The 19,563-nt window shown below is 43.8% G+C and overlaps 1 non-coding gene and 1 pseudogene across 1 annotated transcript; one reads left to right on the plus strand and one right to left on the minus strand.

Moving 5' to 3' along the window:
* Window positions 1-9,860: 9,860 nt before the first annotated feature.
* LOC127697937 (small nucleolar RNA SNORA70) lies at window positions 9,861-9,993 on the plus strand. Its single transcript, XR_007980605.1, has one exon. It is a non-coding gene; the product is annotated as a small nucleolar RNA SNORA70 (small nucleolar RNA).
* Window positions 9,994-13,437: 3,444 nt separating this feature from the next.
* Window positions 13,438-14,045, minus strand: LOC127697781 (40S ribosomal protein S6-like; annotated as a pseudogene).
* Between the last annotated feature and the right edge of the window lie 5,518 nt (window positions 14,046-19,563).

Raw genomic sequence — 19,563 nt, forward strand, 5'->3', positions numbered from 1 at the left:
AAGGAAGAAAGAAAGAAAGAAAGAAAGAAAGAAAGAAAGAAAGAAAGAAAGAAAGAAAGAAAGAGAAAAGGTAGGAAGGAAGGAGATCATGACGGGTAAGAAGAGATCTTAAAGGAAGCAGGGGAGACAGAGAAAGGGAAACATGTAATAAAAAAGGAGAAGGGGCGGGGCTACCTAGGGACAGAGAAGCAGCAAGAGTGGAGCAGGGGTGCTGTGGAAGGGACTGGAAGGGTGCAGTTGGGGAGGGGAATGGATAAGAACAAAGTATCAAGTGGATGAAGATTTTTTTTTTGGCAAAATCAAATTCTTTGTATGCTAACCAGAAATATATTAATAAAAAGTAAATGCAGTTAAAATCAGAAAGAGCATATATATATATATATATATATATATATACACATACATACACACATACATACATATACATAACACCTTTTAGGTGGGATGCTTGGGCCTGGATGTTAGAGCAGGAATTTGTGGGAAGGGATTTGTGGGAAGGCAGGCCAGTCAGAGTTTGGTGTGGCATGAGTGTATCACAGACATGAAGCAGTGTTTTCTTTTAATATTGTTGACATATGGTACCAAGACCTCCCAAAATGAAACTCTCTACTACCCCACCCCTTCCATTTTGGTAATTAAGCAATTAATATCACACAGTCTGGAAACAAAATAACATTCCAAGAACACAGAACTCTTTGACCCTGAGGGTTGGGTAGAAGAATTTTTTTCAGTGTTTTTTGTTTTTGTTTTGTTTTTTTAAATATGGAAATACCAGAGCAAATAATCAAAACCATTTTGTCCTAATAGGGAACTAGACAATTCTTGATCGGCTTATGTTTAACCACACACTCCCATTTTTGTGGACACACATACACTCCCTCTTCCTTTCCTGGTCTAACATCTAGACTGGACAGGGCACATGGGAGACTTTGCTTTACAGACAGGCATTGGTATTGCTTCCCTGAGTTTATTAGTTGTACAAACAGAGATGCTTCTTTATATTTGTGTAAAATGAGTAGTACATTTCAGGCAGGGCACTGCGAATTATGACAAGAAGATAGGGAGAGTAAGAGTGTGTAGCTTGGTTGGTAGAGTGCTTGTCTAACCCGACTTGAAACCCAGTTCCCTTACCACTTATAATCTCAACTCAAGAGGTTGAGGCAGAAGAATTAGAAGTTCAAGGTCACCTTTAGCTAGCTACACAGCAAGTTCTAGACCAGCCTGGTATTGATGTGACCTTGTACTAAGAAGGAAGGAAGGAAGGAAGGAAGGAAGGAAGGAAGGAAAGAAAAATGGGAGGAGTTAGTTCTAGAAATCTGTTACATGGCTGGGCAGTGGTGGCATATTCTCAGGAGGCAGAGGCAAGTGGACCTCTGTGAGTTCAAGGCCAGCATGGTCTACAAAGTGAGTTCCAGGACAGCCAAGGTTACACAGAGAAACCCTGTCTCTAAAAACAAACCAATCAACAAACAAACAAACCTGTATGATATGGTATCTACTTATAGCAATACTGTATTATACATTGATATTTATGCATGTATATATTTATTTATAGACAGAGTTTTACTGTGTAGCACAGGCTGATCTAAAACTGGCAATTGTCCTATCCAAGACTCCAGAGTCCTGGAATTACAGGTGTGTGCTGCCACACCTGCCTAACATAAATCAAGAGGACATGTGAAGGGTTCTCGGAAGGGGGAAAAACGAACAAAGTGCTTGGACATGATGGGTTGTGGTGGTGGTGATGGTGTTATAGACATTCGCTTCTGTGTTAGCTGCTTTTCTTGTAGCCATGACAAAGATCTGACAAGGAGAAACATAAGGAAGGGAAGGTTTGTTTTGGTTTCCAGTACGAGGGTACAGTCCATCAGAGTGGAGCTATGATGGCAATGGGGTGTGTAGCAGCGGTCACGTTGCCTCCATAGTCAGGAAGCAGGGAGAGATGGAGGCCAGACTTTCTTCTTTTCATTCAGCGCTGGACCCCAGCGCATGAGATGGGGCCATCTATCTCCGGGGATCATCTTCCCTTCTTAGCTAGACCTTTCTGGAAACACCTCCACAGATATGCCCAGTGGTGTGTCTCCAGAGTGACTCTAAATTCTGTCACGCTGACTATCAGGATTAACCATCGCAGTTTGTGTCCAAATTCACTTTGTGTCCACATTCCTGTTTATTTGAGCAAGGGACCTTCCTATACATCACTCTGCTGCTTCTCCCTTTATGTTCTCTGTAAACCAAGCTCCTGGAGTGAAGATGTGCTTCAGGTCAGAGGATGGTAACAGGTAAGGGCCTCTCAGGCTTCTCAGACCACTCCAACTCCAGATGCAAGCATCTGGGTGATTCTGATTTGTAACCGAGGAAGGGTCAAACCTTTGACACTTTATTTCTTTCCAAGACAGACTTTCATCCAACCCAAGGCTAGTCTTAAACTTGTTACATAGCCCAGGGTGGGACTGACCCAAGGGCTCTGTGCATGCTGGTTAGGAATATAATAACTATGCTGCATGCCTAGTCCTACCCGTAGTACTTCTCAAAAACAAGCAATGTCTGTATTCAGGGGGAATAGATAAGAAGTAGTTAAGGTTGGGCAGTGGTGGCACAAGCCTTTGATCCCGGCTCTCGGGAGGCAGAGGCAAGCAGATTTCTGAGTTCAAGGCCAGCCTGGTCTACAGAGTGAGTTCCAGGACAGCCAGGTCTTTACAGAGAAACCCAGTCTCAAAAAACAAACAAACACAAAACAAACAAAAAACAAAAACAACAAAAAGGAAAAAGAAGTAGTTAAGGTGTTCCAGCTTCTTTTTGTTGCTGTGATAAACACCACGACCAGAACTTGTGGCGGGAAAGGCCTTATTTGCCTTATGCTTTCGCCTCAGTCTGTCCTTGAGGGAAGTCGGGACAGGAGCCCAAGTAGAAATCTAGAGGCAGGATCTGAAACAGAGACCATGGCGGAGCACTGCTCTCAGCCTAGTTCCTTCCTTTACCTCTCTTACACAGTTCAGACCCGCCTACCTAGGAACAGTGCTGCCCACCGTGGGCTGGGCCTTCCTATGTAAATTAGAACAATCACATGACCACCAGCTGCCACACCCCTCCCTCCCCTTCCCACCCCCACCATGCCCACAGGCCACTCTGGTAAGGCCTTTTCTTAGTCGAAGGTCCCTCACCTCCCAGGTGTTTCAAGTTGACAACCAACATTTGCCATCACACACAGAAAAAGCACGTGCCCTCCCCCTATCCAGTCTAGCTTGTCATAGTAGCCTCAGGTAGCATTTGTTTGTTTGTTTGTTTTTCGAGACAGGGTTTCTCTGTATAGCTCTGGCTATCCTGGAACTTGCTCTGTAGACCAGGCTGGCCTCCAAATCAGATATCCACCTAACTCTGCTTCCCAAGCGCTGGGATTAAAAGCAAGTGCCACCACCCAGCTTTCTATTAGCATTTTGTGTTCATTTTGACGGTTTCTTTTCATGGACTTCAGCAGGTGACGTTGACATTATAAGACTTTTTTTTCTTTCTGAAAATGAGCCATTGAGGTGTTATCTTCTTTCCTGTGGTTTCGTGTTTCCTTCCTATTTGATCCTATTGCTTTGACAAGCCAAGTTAAGGAATTACACATTTTGCTTGGTCAAGTGTATATGAGTTGAAGGTAGCCGAGACAGCTCACCTACACACACACACACACACACACACACACTCATTCACTCAAATCTCTGAAGCGCTGCAGAGGCCATCTGGGTTGTTTTTCTTTACCATCTGGAAAAGCAAGTCAGTTCATAAAAAGCCGTTGAAGCCACTTGGAAAGTTAGCACTTACCATTTGGCTCCCCTTAGAAGAGACCGACATTTGCTTCTCTTAGGGAGGACGATCAAAATGCTTTCGAGGGGCTAGTGAGATGGCCCAGGGAGTGATGTGCTTGCCACCCCAGCATGAGGACCCTAGTTCAGATCCCCAGAATCCACGTTTCCAAAGCCGGGCGTGGTCTCATGTCTCTGTAATTCCAGTAATAGGGTAATGGAGGCAGAAGTACCACTGGGAAAACTGGCTCAGCATTTACTGCTCTTCCTGAAGACCCAAGTTTAGTTCTCAGCACCCAGGTTAGGCAGCTCACAGCACCTTTAATTCTAGCTCCAGAGGTCTCTAAGGTCTCTAGCTTCTGTGGGCTTCTGCACTCATATGCACACACACACACACACACACACACACACACACACACACACACAGATATACATGTGTACAGACACACACAGAGACACAAACACTGACACACACACAGACACACAGATACAGACACACACATATACACATACATGCACAATATACACACAGACCCACAGACACATATGCACACACACACACACACATACAAATAGCTAAATCATTTTTTAAAAGGTGGGGACATCAGACCTTGACCTCTGGCCTCTATACTCACATGCACTGACAATCATGTACATACCACATACTCCCCCACATGAACACACACACACACACACACACACACACACACACAGATATATACATGTGTGTACAGACACACGCAGACACAAACACAGACACACACAGACACACAGATACAGACACACACATATACACATACATACACAATATACACACAGACCCACAGACACATATGCACACACACACACACACACATACACACATACACACATACACACACAAATAACTAAATCATTTTTTAAAAGGTGGGGACATCAGACCCTGACCTCTGGCCTCTATACTCACATGCACTGACAATCATGTACATACCACACACTCACGCACATGAACACACACACACACACAAACACACACACACAAACACACACACACAAACACACACACACACACACACACACAAGTTTTCTGATGTCACCAAAAGTTTCATGAGGGTGGATAAAGCCACTCCATGTGTAGTAGAACCACTCACTGTATGAATCAACTGGGCAGGATCCCAAGTGTGTATGGAAGTGCAGGGAGGGCAGGGCTCTAAGGCTACATATTTGTGGCTGAGAGCTTTCATAAACAGATCAGTCTCAACTGACCTTGAGCAGAGTCTCACTGAAGGAGTGTGACAGTCACAGCTGCAAGCTGACAGTGGACAGACTCAGATCCTTCCTGAGAGGATGGTCCGTGAACAGACTATATGACAATCCTCCGTTTTCAGGAGTGACTTCAAAGTTGCTGTGCTTTCTTTTGTGTTTCCCTCTCCCCTTCTGAGACCTTCTGTGGTTGGCATCCTCAGGCAGAGAAATGGAATTCTTCACAGTTCATTGGGAATCCTAGAGAAACTCTCTTCTTCTGTGGAGTCTGTGTCCTTCGTGATGATCTACAGAGAACATAAAATGGAGATGCTCATTTGAACTTCTTCTATACGTGTAGTACCTAGTTTTACTTGGAGTCAGCAGAAGTTTTACTCCAGGTTCCATCAATGAGGTGCTGAGAGTTAAGTTACAGGCTGGTGTGTGTGTGTGTGTGTGTGTGTGTGGTGTGAACTCACACATGTTTGAAAGTACACATGAGAGGGCAGAGGTGGACAACCTGTGTCTTCCTTAGCCACCCTCTGTATTACACAGTTGTTTCCTTAGAGCAGTCCTGGGGATTGAACCTAGGACTTTGTGCATGAGAGGTGAGCGCTCTACCACTGTGCTACTCTAGCCCCAGCCCTTCCACCCCAGAGTCTCTCACTGATCTATTTGGCTGGACTGCCTGGCCAGTGAGCATCAGGGATCCACCTGTCAAGTCTTAAACCCTGGGACAAATGGCTGCCTATTTAACATGCCAAAGTGGATCTGGCCTCTGGGTTCTCCCAGCATCCCTCAGTTCCCACTTGTTACTGGGCACAGCAGTCCTCTACCCCCAGCTCCCTAACCCCAGGACTGGACAGCCCTTCCCTATATTATCTAGCCATTTTGACTATCTGCCTTCTTCTGGTCTACCCTTTACCTTTCTAGCCTCTAGGTCTGGTTTCTTCCGTCTCCCCTCCCTTCCCCATCACGTCCTCATAGGGTCAAGTTCACTCTGGACTCCTCCAGATGTCCCTGCCTCTGGCTACTCTCTCCCTTTATCTACTGTAGACTTTCTCCTCCTGTATATCTAGAAGCACTCACGTCCTTTCCTTTCTGATTTTTTAAAAAATTATTTATCATCTGTCTGCTTCACAGGGCTGGGGTTACAAGTGTTTGCCATCTTGCCTGGCTTTTTGTGTGGGTGCTAGATATTAAACTGGGGTCCTCATGCTCACCAGGCAAGACTTGTGTTGACTGAGCCATCTCCTCAGCCCCTAGACTGGTACTTTATTCTGTAGGAAGTTCCCATGGTTCTAGCCCCACAGGGCGGGTCCCTGTGCTGATGTTGGAGGAAATCTCTGCTGCCTTCTCCCCCAACCGTGTGAAGGTTTTCCTTTGCTCTTATCAGGGTGGCGCTGCCCTTTAACACAATAAGACCCAAACAATGAGAAAGCACTGGTGAGATTTAGACCCCAAGAATCACAAAGGAAGGAAATTCTGAGTTTCTGCTTTCTCTTGGGGTCTCATTCAGCGGGTCTTAGTATTAGCAAAAGATCAGGGGAATCGTTGTAACACTCCTCAATGTGTAATTACCAATAAGGATGTCATTAGAGGCTTGGATTCTTAAAATAACCCCACCGTTGACCTTGCCCGTAAGATGAAGTCACAGAGTATTAGCTAGGATGGCTTAGCACTTTTGGAGGTGAATTGTAAGCACACATAAAATCAAATAACAGCAATATTGTCAGATTGGTAGCTGCAGTGTCATTAGTCTTTGACCAATTTAAGTTTGATTCAGTTAGGACCTAAAGCTATACTTACATATCCTGACCTCTTTCTGTTTTTGTTTATATATCATTTATTAGTTTAAGATATTGTAACTATGTATATGTGTGTAGCTGTGTGTACGTAGGTATATGCGTGAGAGCTCATGTGCTCTCGGAAGCACGTGAGGTATTGGATCTCCTGGAACCGGAATTTATAGGCAGTAGTGAGCTGCCGGATGTAGGTGCTGGGAACGGAACTCAGGTCCTATGTAGAGAGAATCTCTTATAAGAATCACCTGTCGTGGGACACTGACAGGAAGAGAGAGGATTCTGGGAAACAGTGAAAGAGTAAAAGGAGACCCAAGAGAGATGCTGGGAGACATTCAAGAGAGATGCTGTAGCCAGGCGATGGTGGTGCATGCCTTTAGTTCCAGCACTTGGGAGGCAGAGGCAGGCAGATTTCTGAGTTCGAGACCAGTTTGGTCTACAGAGTGAGGTCCAGGACAGCCAGCGCTACACAGAGAAACCCTGTCTCAAAAAAAAAAAAAAATCAAGAGAGTTGCGGAGAAACACTGAGGAAGACGGAAAGGAAGAAGCAGCGCAGGACTGAAGAAGTAACTAACCATGTGGACGACATAGACTAGTCAGAATGGGTTAGATACGTTATGAGCTAGTCAGGGAATGAGCCAAAGCTTATGCCCTAGGCATTTAACAATAAGTAATTAGTCTCAGAGTTGTCACTTTAGGTCCTGGGAAAGAGGAAAAACAAATTATTATTATTATTGTTGTTGTTATTGCTATTATTGTCCTCTGCAAGAGCCATATGTGCTTTTAATCACAATCCTCACCATTTTTTAAAAAGTGGGGTTGAATGTTTCATGGGCTGGCCCAGAACTGGGTCTATAGTGGAGGATGATCTTTAACTTCTGATCTTCCCGCCTCCATCTTATCATTGGTAGGATGTTGTCCCGCGCTACGGTCTCGCCAGCAAAAACGACGCAGCACCCTCAGGATCCTTCTGCAGAAAGCTTTAATGCATCTTGAGAGGGAGAGCATAAGCTTACAGAGCGGAGACTCCAACGGTCTGCAAACCCATCCCTTATATAGGCTGGTAGGCCCGCCTAGGACATGGCACTTCCTAACTGGTTGCAGCTCATCGGCCCATATTACACCACGAGGTAGGCAGAGACCGAAGGATGGAAAATCACTTCAGGCATGTGCACTGACTTGTTTGCCGCTCAGCACAAGCCGGATGTGAGAGCCATCTTGTAATGGAGTTTGCAGGAGCAGCGGGCAGCTCCCCACAGGATCACAGCACTCTAGCAGCATGCCTGCAGTATTTAGAGTCAGACCCAGGGCCGCATGCACACCAGGCATTACTTCATCACCTGGTCTGCATCCCCAGCCCTCTTTCTATTTTTCTATTATATTGCATGGGTATATGGAATCATCATGTTGCTTTTTCGCTTTTCAATGACTGTATCAGTCTCTTTTCCTCTGTCTCTCATCTCCTTTTGTAACTCAGGCTGGCCTTAAACTCCTGATCCTCCTGCCTCATCTACCTGAGTGCAGGAATTGAAATTACAAGTACGTGCTCCCACATCCAACTGCGTCTCCCCCTGACTAGGTTTCATTCTTCGTGTGCATGTGTAGATAGGCACACACCATAAGGAACGTATGGGGCTCAAAGGACAACATATGTCAATCGGCTTTGTCCTTTTACAGTGTGGATTCAGGGGAAACGAACTTGGATCTCCCCAGGCTCGGCAGCCAGTGCCTTTAAGTGCTGAGCCCTCTTGTCTCTCCAGCTCCGGTTCCGCCTGTTTTCTTTTTATAAGTCAGTTGTAACTCGAGTGAAATTTAACACTGCAGGGTTCACTTTGGCATGTGAGATAGTCACAATAACACTACATTCTGAATTCTGTAGGACAAAATCGAAAGTTTGAGTTTCCCTAACTCTGCAGATTCGTAACCTAGCTGGAAAATTACATTTCACTCAGACATTCTCTAATGCTCTGAGGTATTGCAATAAATTAGTACGGAAATTCAGAGCACGCCCCCATCCTGGCACTTCTTATTAGGTATGTAACATTCCTGAATGAAAGTAATATCACAGAGTAATTTGGTTATTAAGGCAGTAATAGCATATCTTGTCCTGGTTATAAAGTTACCTTTCGAGAACAGTCCACCCCCACTACTTTAATAGCCGTTATCAAGAAAGGTGCGTAATGAATTTTCTCTGAAGAAACTGGCCTGCTCTACATTTGTTCTTCTATCTGATTTTACCATATTATGCTGAAGGGCTGATAGCAAAGTCTTATCCTTGGGACACAGGAGCCCACAGATCTCACATAAATATTTGATGAACTGAAGAGTCTTCTCAAGTCACTTCTAGAAGGATATATTCTAAGTGCCATTGCATAGGTGGTAGGATTACAGTTGATTAAATAAAATTTTCCCGCAGGGGCTGAAGGGATAACTCCGGAGAGTTTGACTATCATGTATAGGTTTTGACTTCCATTCTTAGCACTGCAGAGACATTTTTCCTTGTACTTTTTTTTTTTAAATTAGCAACAAATATATATTATTGTGTTCTCTCTCTTTTTCTCTCCTCTTCTCTCTTCCTCTCCCTCCTTCCCTTCCTCTTCCCTCCCTCCCTCTCTCTCTCCTTCCTTCCTTCCTTCCTTCCTTCCTTCTTTCCTTCCTTCCTCCCTTTCTTCCTTCCTTCCTTTTTTCTTCTCCCTTCCTCTCCTCCTTCTTTGTTTTTTCAAGATAGGATTCTCTGTGTAGCCCTGGTTAGCTTGAAACTCACTCTGTGGACCAGGCTGACCTCAAGCTCAGAGATCTACCTGCTTCTACCTCCCGAGTGCTGGGCATTACTGTGTATTTTGCAAGCATTATCAAAAGAGGATGAATGGATTCAGCTTTCTAGCTGTTTCAGTCTAGTAGACCACAGACTTCCAGCATATTTTTTTGATCCCATGAAGACATGTGAAAATTTTTTTATCTTGGCCTGGAAATATAGTTTTGTCATACCAATGAGAAAGTAGCTAATACATATCTCATCTAGAGATTAAAAGAAATATCCATTCCTCTGGAGCCAATTAAGATGGTCAGTTGCTTTCTTCATGGGAGCCTGTGTGTACTGGCTGCACATAGCAGTCTCCATGATAGTACCCACAGCCTGCTGCCCATATTAGTTGCCCTAAGGGACCTTGGAGGTAAATTTCTACTGGATATTCATGTCTCTGTTCTCAATGCTGTCCCCAACCAAGGCTCCAGACAGTTATGCATGTTACCTTCTGGAAGCTCAAAGGCATAGTGGCCAGGGAACATATTGGCCATTCGAGCCAAGTTGCCAAATAAAGAACAGGTCACTGAGGTCCTGAATAGAGCCAAGTTCAACTTCCTTACTTGACAGAGAGGCACCATTCAAAGAAGTGAGGCTTCACCAGTTTAACACAGATGAATTAAAACATGGTAGCTGTGAAGTGGCCCAAACCTAATATCTGTGGGGTCAAATATATCCCCAGTCATGGTTCCCTGGGCAAATGAAAGGCCCCAAACTGCCAAGGGCTTCCACAGTGCTGTCCTACACCCCACTGAATCATGTTTAGTAATAATCTCATATCCAGTATGTCTAAGAAAAAGATCCATCCTCAAGTGGGTCTACACCAGGTAGAAACTGATCCTAGATCCTGTTGCTTTAGAGTCTCTGGCTTTGTTAGCCTCACCACTTCTGATCATGCCTCCCATACTGTCTGTATATGCTTGTCCTAGAGAGTGGCACTATTAGAAGGTGTGGCCCTGTTGGAGTAGGCATAGTCTTGTTAAAATAGGTGTGGCCTGTCACTGTGGGCATGGACTTTAAGATCCTCATCCTGCCTGACTGGAAGCCTGTCTTTTCCTAGCTGCCTTCAGAACAAGAGGTGGAACTCTCAGCTCCTCCTGCACCATGCCTGCCCAGACACTGCCATGTTCCCGCCTTGATGATAATGAACTGAACCTCTGAACCTGTAAGCCAGCCTTAGTTAAATGTCCTTTATAAGACTTGACTTGGTCATGGTGTCTGTTCACAGCAGTAAAACCCTAACTAAGACACACACCAATACAACCACCTTCTTATTTTTTAGATATGTTTATTCTAAGAATATGTTGGGGCTACTTATTATTCATCACAGAGCACAAAATCCTCTCCTTGTAGATCTCTTTATTCTCAACAACAGAATAAGCTTTTACTCTTATTCCAAGAAACAGACTTGTTTTTGCCTCATTTTGCAGTAATTTGTGTATCAGGTTGAATTGTCTTCACGACATGAAATTTCTATAATAGCCTCAATTTCCATTTTACCTCATTTTGTAATCATAATTTTTATTTTTTCCAATGTTATCATTGACTATTTTTTATAATCAACTTGTTTTATTTTTTTTATTTTTGCAGTACTGGCAATTGAACTCAGGGCACATACTAGGCAAATGTTCTGCCACTGAACTGCATTCCCTTCTCATCCCTATTTTAAATTTTATTCTATCCTGTATTTTTTTAAAATTACCTGATTTTTCATAAGATCCTTAAAATCTACTTTTGAAGAAGGGATAAGGTAGATAACACACACACACACAATACATACACCACACACACATATACACGGTGTGGGGGAGGTGAGAAGCTAATTGTCTTAAGTTTACCTAGGACAATTCCATTAGCTAACTTTTTTAAAAGCTCTCTTCATCCTATTTTTTCCCCTCTTTCATTTATCATTTCATGTATATGTGTATGCTGTGTTTGCTTGGGGACATGTATGTGTTGCAGTGCATGTGTACATGTATACATGGAAATCAGAGGAAAACCCCAGGTGCTACTGATGGACACCATCAGACTCTTTTGAGGTCGTATCTCATTCTGACTTGAAATCCATGGTGGTAGGTTGGGCTGGATGGCCAACAAGCCCCAAGGATGTGCTTGTCTTCACCTGCCAGTGCTGGGATTGTGAGTGTGAAGTGCCACACCCAGCTTTTAAGATGGATTCTGGAGATGGAACTCAGCCCCACACGCTCGCACAGTGTCCTGGCTCATTTCATGTCAACGTGACTCGAGTCATAGTTGTCTGAAAAAAGAGGAAACCTCAGTTATGAGAATGTCTCCATAAGGTCTAGTTGTAATGCATTTTCTTAATTAGTAATTGATGGGGGAGGGGAGGGCCCCCACCCATCGTGGGTGGTGCCATCCCTGGGCTGGCGATTTGGGGTCTATAAGAAAGCAGCCTGAGCAAGGCATGGAGAGCAAGCTGGTGTGCAGCAACCCTCCATGGCTTCTACACTGGCTCTTGCCTCCAGCCCTGTTTGAGTTCCTGTCCTGACTTTGTTCAGTGATAGACTGCGATACAGAACTGTAAGCCAAACTGACCCTTTCCTCCCCAACTTGCTTTTTTGGTCACAGTGTTTCATAATAGCAATAGAAACCCCAACTAGGAGACACAGTAAGTACTTTAGCAACCAAGTCATCTCCTGAGCACCATCCTTTCCTTTCTTGAAGACTTAGTTGTTCTCCATCCTGTTCAAACTCCTGGGAGCCCTTCTTATGGTAACCTCTTGGATTTCTATAATAACTGAGCAGAATCTTGGGGTTATGGCAAGTTTAGGCACTCGAGTGTGGTGCTTTCTATGTATTGATTAACCTAGTCTTTTCAATTGGTTCTTTGATTTCATGCTTAGTCTCTGAAGACACTTTGAAAAGGCCAATAATATTAAGACATTTATTTCACTCTCCTCAAGGTGGGTAAAATGAGGAGGGTGAGACAGAAATAATGTGAGCCCAGAGGAAGGGCAGAGTGTGGTGGAATGCTGTCTTCTGGGCATGGCACAGCTGTGACACTTCTGAATGCAAGATGTGACGACCTGCACAAGACTGATCCATCTACAGTCTGTCATGGGTGGATGGTGCAGTGAGGTCCTACCCTTTCCTCAGGACCTAAGAACAGTTAATGGTTGCCGGGAAAGAGTGAAATTTTTTAATGGGGTAGTCATTGGTAAGGTGCCCAGACTGCTGTAAAGTAACTCTAATTAAATTCACAGAAGAAACCAAACAAAAGTACAAGGAACAGAAAAGTATCTAAGAGCAGGAAGGGGATCAGAGGGAGGAGAAGGGAGATAAGACAGGTCGATAGGGAGTAATATGAGAAAAGCTTATTGTAAGCCAACTGTTAGATATAGCTGATATATGCTCAGAACTTTTTTCCTGTTTATTTGTTATTGTCTGGAGTAAGACTTAGAAGTAGAAGCTCCCAGAGAGCCTACATCTCTTGACAATCCGTTCCTTTGAACAGCTTTCTTTGAATTCTAAACTTTGGCAAAAAGGCAAGTGTGATGGTTTGTGTATGTTTGGCCCAGGGAGGGGCACTATTAGGAGGTTTGGCCTTGTTGGGGTAGGTGTGTCACTGTGGATGTGGGCTTTAAGACCCTCATCCTAGCTGCCTGGAAGTCAGTATTCTGTTAGCAGCCTTCAGATGAAGCTGTAGAACTCTCAGCTCCTCTCGTACCATGCCTGCCTGGGTGCTGCCATGTTCCCGCCTTGAGGATTATAGACTGAACCTCTGAACCTGTAAGCCAGCCCCAGTTAAATGTTGTCCTTGGTTTTTTTGGTCATGGTGTCTGTTCATAGCAGTAAAACCCTAACTAAGACAGTAAGCATGTTCTACAACTTTCTCCTTATTTTTCTTAATGCATTGTTTGTTCAGAGCAATAAGTCCACGTTGGTGTTGCAGGAGAAATGGAATAAAAAGTGCTTTGGTCCTGGGCTTCTTACCTTTCCTGTTTAAGGCCTTTCTGACACCATATTGGTGGACATCAACTTCTTTAGAGATATTGAAAAGCTTTTGGATTCTGAGTGCTTATTTGGGCCCCAGGTGCCTTGGCACAGTAGTATCTGTCAGTCCAGAAACACTCATCTCTCCTTTGTAATTCAAAAAATGTTTTTAAAACAATAACCAAGTTGAGAGCATATTGGCATCCACCATGCACCCATGAATAGACTTGCACTTTCTTTCTCCTTGACCTCTAACAAGAATGTCCCTTTATTCAAAAGCAGACATTCTGCTGTGGGTCCAGACGCCTTGCCTCATGAAAAAAAAATGTTGTTTGTCATTCCCGCCAGAGATTCGGACCACATAACCCTACCACTCTTCACACAGAGCACCAGCAGCTACTTTGGTGGCCATGATGAGATAGAAAGAAGCTTTTGTTCATTGTGCACTTCAGTGACTTCCTGAGAGCCAGTTATTCAGCGTGGTCCTGACACAGATGACTGCCTAGGAGGTACCATAAAAATATTTTTGAAAGTGAAAATATTAAGGGTGAATATATGCTCAATATCAAGACCCGAAGAGGCACATATTGCCTTGCCTTTGGTAAAGTCACAATTTTGGGGAGAAAGAATCTATACACAGCAAGATTAATGCCAAGCATGCTAATGCTCATTCCATATGAGAAGGCTGGACAATAGGTATTGGATTTGGATCTTCAATGTGCCCTAATAGGCTATGTGTTGGAAGCTTGGTCTCCAGTTTAAGCTCCACTCTCCACAAGGCACATCCAATGGGGAAGATGAGACAGAAATAATGAGAGAGCCGGAGGAAGCAGATGCTGCTGTTGGGAGGATGGAGAACTTTCTGGAGCGGGTGTTCAGTAGAAGGAAGTTGAGAGTGCGCACTGGAAGGGGAGGTCAGGTTCCTGGTCCTTCTGTCCTTGTCTCTTGGCCATTATGAAGTAAACAACCCTGCTCCCCGACCCATGCATGATGCCTTTCCTCCCTGAATTGCATCCATCTTTCTGCATCCAGAAAGAACCAAGCTACTGTGGACGTAACCATGAGTCAAAATTAACCTTTCTCTTCCAGCTTGATTTTGTCAAGCTGAAACAGGAGGCTCGGTGAACAACTTGTGTTACTTACACATATAAGATATATTACTCTTTCTGTCTTCCTTTTCAATGTAGTGAAATAGGCTCAAGACGTGATTAAATAGGGCACGGAAACATGGCCAGCCAGTAATTTGACTACCATATAAGTACGTAGACCTGAGTTTGGATCCCCAGACCCCAATGGACATTTATAGTGATGTGCACCTGTAATTTTAGCTCTGGGAAGATGGAGACGGGAGGATCCAGGGATCACTAGCTAGCAAGCTTAGCTGTATTGGTGAGCTCCAGGTTCAATGAGAAAATCTGTCTCAAAAATGAAGGTAGAAAGTGATTGAGTGAGTTTCCTTCATATACATACATGCATGTTTCTCTGTTTCTCTCTCTCTCTCTCTCTCACACACACACACACACACACACACACGTCATACATACACTCACACATTAAAAAAAGAAGTATTGGGTCAGATGGCTTTAGTATCAATGCGCTTTGCTGTGACAAACACAAGAACCAGAGTTCATATCCCTAGAACCCACATAAATACTCGTTGGGCAATGAGGCGTGCAATCCCAGTGCTCAGGGACTACAGGCACAGACAGGGGTCCTGGGAACAAGCAGCTAACAAGATGAGATGCATTAGTGAGCTCTGGGTTCACCCTGGAGACCTCAGTGAATAAGGCAGAGGGTGATAGAAAAGATTTCTTTCATCAACCTATATGTGCACACACACACACACACACACACACACACACACACACACACACACACCACATAAGAAAAAAATAAAAAGCATCTAAAACTAGACACTACTTTGTTGAATCTTTTAACCACTGAACATTTGTAAAACACGTTAATTTTCCATGTTTCTTTCTCCACGTAGATGGATAGGCTTAAGACACAATGAAGTTAATGGCGGATATAGGCTGCGGTCTGGTAAAGTCAGGGCGAGCCATCCCTTGGTTGAGAAAAATAGTGATGAGGTCACCAGCACAGTTCCAGGGGAAGCACAAAGGTGGAAGGGCTGATGACGGATGAGGACATAAAGGCCCACGTGCCCAGAATCTACAAGACAGAGTACGCCTCATGGTATTCAGACAGGGGCTGAAACAATGGGTTATCTTGGCCGGTTTTCATTATTTTAGAGTCCTGAAAAGCCACACTTGTTTTAAGCAGCTGCAAAATAACTAGATTTTTAGAGCACAATCAAGATTCCCTTGGCACATCCTCGGCCTCATCAAATAGCATGTTTCAGCCCAGATGCTCTGGGAAAGACTCATAAACAGTGCGATTTCTGTTTCTAGGAGCTGATATTTGCAAGGCTAAGCTCTTGGAGAGGGTAGATAAAATGTAGCTTTCGGTAGAAATATAGGACATTGTCTTTTGATTAAGAAGACAGGGCTCTCGACTTACAGCCATTTATTTCTAGGCATTTTTCCTGCTCTTATCCTGCTTCCCTCAGAGCCAAGTATCTATTCTCACTTCCCTTTTCCCTTTCCCTTTCCCCTTCCCTTTCCTTTTTCTTCTCCCTTTCCTTCCCTTCCCTCCTTTCCCTTTCTTCTCCTTTGCACCACCTTTTTTTTCTTGAGACAAGATCTCATCAAAAATTAGCTAAAGTTGACTTTAAGCTTAAACTATTCTTGGTTCCATTTTCATTGAATGTTTTATCCTCCTGCCTCTAGCTCCTGAGTGTTTGAGTTATAGGTGTGCCCTGCCATCCAAGATTTAAGATTGATGCTTCTCTTAGTTGTGTTTTATTGCTGTAAAGAGATACCATGACCATAACAACTCTTTTGACGGCAAACATTAGATCAGGGCTGGCCTATAGTTTCAGAGGTTTAGTCTAATGTGATGGTTTGAATATGCTTGGCCCAGGGAAAGGCACTACTAGGAGGTGTTGCCTTGTTGGAGTGGGTGTGGCCTTGTTGGAGGAAGTATGTCACTGTGGGGGTGGGCTTTAAGATCCTCCTCTTGGTTGCCTGGAGGACAGTTTTCTCCTGACTGCTTTTGGATCGAGATGTAGAACTCTCAGCTCCTCCAGCATCATGCCTGCCTGGATATTCCATGCTTGCCATCAAGATAATAATGGACTGAATGAAGGAGGAGAAGAAGGAAGAGGAGGAGGAGGAAGAGGAGGAAGAGGAAGGGGAGGAGGAGGAGGAGAAGGAGGAGGAGAAGGACACCAGTAAGCCAGCCCCAGTTAAATGTTGTCCTTTATTAAGAGTTGCTTTCGTCGTGGTGTCTGTTCATAGCCATGGAACCCAAACTACAAGACCACACTCACTCCAATAAGGCCATGCCTCTTAATAATGCCCTCCCTATGGGCCAAATGTTCAATCATATGAATCATGGAGGCCAAACCTATTCAAGCCAACACAGTGCTATACATGGAACTCAAGGTCTTATGTATATACTAGGTAAGCACTCTGTCAATTGAGCTACACCCTCAGCTCTACAATATACATTTTCTGAAAGAAGAGTTCATAGAACAAAAAATTATATGATGAGACATATAAAATTTTTAAAATTCATAGTATATGATAGACAGTGGAACTAAAAAGAATAGATGATTAGGTAGAAAAAATGTCTTTGTTTGGTCCAGGGCAAAATAAAAATTTACATTATATAAAATTCAAAATTTCCTAAATTATAGTATATATACCTTAAAAACACTCCTGGGGTATAATTAAAGTACAAAATACTTAAATGTCCATATATTTAAATATACAATTTCCTTTTTTACTATTGAGACAGGGTCTCACATAGCTATGTTTGCTTTGAATTTACTGTGTAGCTGTCTTTGATCTAATTCTCTTGTCTCTCCCTCCTCAGTGCTAGGATCATAGGCCTGCACTATGACAACAGTTTCTGTAGTGCTGGGGATGGAGCCCAGGGTCATACATGTTAGGCCAGCTCTCTATCAACTGAGTCTCCAGTTTGATATTGTGATACATGTATATGTATGATGCATATACATGATGTATATGGTATATATGCATACATGCATATATGCATGTATATATGTGCATACCATATATATGTACATATGTGTGTGTGTGTGTGTGTGTGTATGCGCGCACGTACACGCACTGCCTCAAAACCCCTGCTACAGTGAAGACAATGAGCCTATTCATTACAACCTGGCTTCCCCATTCCCTTCCTCAGCCATTACCCAGCCACTGAAGGCTCCTCCCCACACAATGCTCAGGGAAGCCCAAAGATTTTCTTTGTCATTAGATTTGTTTGCTAGGATTTTATATCAATGTTAGCATCCACCGTGCCCTCGGGTTTGGTTGGGCTTTGCAGGAATCCTTTGATATTCACTCACATTACAGCATCTGTCAATCTGTCTATTGCTCCCGCCGAGAAACAATCTACTGCATAAATATACCACGACTGTTCATCCATGCCTGTGCCGAAAGAATCAGGGGTGTTGGAGAAAGATCTCGGTGGGTAAAGCACTTTCTGTGTAAGCACAAAGAACTGAGTTATGTTTCCTTGCACGGAGAAGCTTCCTCCTGCAGCAAATGGGAACAAGTCTAGAGACCCACAGCCAGACGCTACACAGAGAGCCAGACCTCGGAACACAGAGCTCTGAGTGGGATGTCTCCATCAAACCCCTCCCATCAGAGCTTAGGGAACCCTGAGGAAGAGGAAGCAGAAAGAGTGTGAGAGCCAGAGGGGATGCAAGTCCTAAATCAACCACCGAACAAACTCATGTGAACGCACAGGACTTAGGGAGCAGGCCCAGAGCCACCACGGGTCTGCACCAGGTCCTCGGCACAGGCATTATAGCTTTCAGTTTAGCATGTTTTTATGGGACTCCTGAATGTATGAATGACTGGGTTTCTGATTCTTGTGATTTCTCTTGGGACTTTTTTTTTTCTTCTGTTGATTTACCTTGTCCAACTTTGATGCAATGGTTTTTGCTTTATCTTAATATATTTTATTTTCTTAAAAATAACTTTTATTCCAAGAAATCTCTAGTACGCACCTTAAAGCCAGACATGAAGACTGTATGTACCTGCAATCTCAGTGCTGAGGAAATAGAGACAAATGGGAGCTTTCCAGTCTAATGGAAATGGTGGGCTCCAGCTTTAGTGACAGACTCTGTCTCAAAAAATGAGGTTGATGCAGACCACTGAGATGGCTCAGCAGGTAAAAGTGCTTTTTAGGCAAGCCAGATGATCTGAGCTTGAGTCTTAGAATTCATGCCAGACAGAGAGAACCAGCTTCTCCAAACTGCACACACACACACACACACACACACACACACACACACACAACCACGCACGCACACATGCATGCACAGTCCATGAATATTCATGGACGAATCATAAAAACTCTGAGATAGGTATATCCTATTGTAGGCCCTTGTCTAATTTTGAAGAAACTGAATCCATTGTTGAAGACGCTTGCACAGTACATACGCAATAGTGTCAGAGTTACAGTTTTTGGATTTTTTTTTTTTTAGCTTTTTGGGAGTTTTTATATATGTGTGTGTTTGTATGTGTGCATGTGCATGCTCATGTGGGTGCATGTTTGTTCAGTATGTGTATGTGCCTGTGTATGCAGAGGCCAAATGTCAACTTCAGTGCCATTCACATATTGCCCATTTTGTTATTTAAGATAGGATCTCTCACTATACCTGAGTTGGGCTGATTAGGCTCGGTTGTGAGGCCAGCAAGCCCAGATGTCTTCCTGTCTTTCCTCCCCCATCCCACCATGCACCCCCTTTTAAGAGAGGGTCTTATGTATCCCAGACTGGTCTTGTGTAACTGAGGATGGAATTGAACTCTTGACCTGTCTGTCTTCACCTCCCTAGTGTTGTGATTTCATATGTGTTCCCCATACTAATCCCTGTTGTCTGTTTAGTTTAGCATTT

This window comes from Apodemus sylvaticus, chromosome 12, assembly GCF_947179515.1.
Source record: "Apodemus sylvaticus chromosome 12, mApoSyl1.1, whole genome shotgun sequence".
Lineage (NCBI taxonomy): Eukaryota > Metazoa > Chordata > Mammalia > Rodentia > Muridae > Apodemus > Apodemus sylvaticus.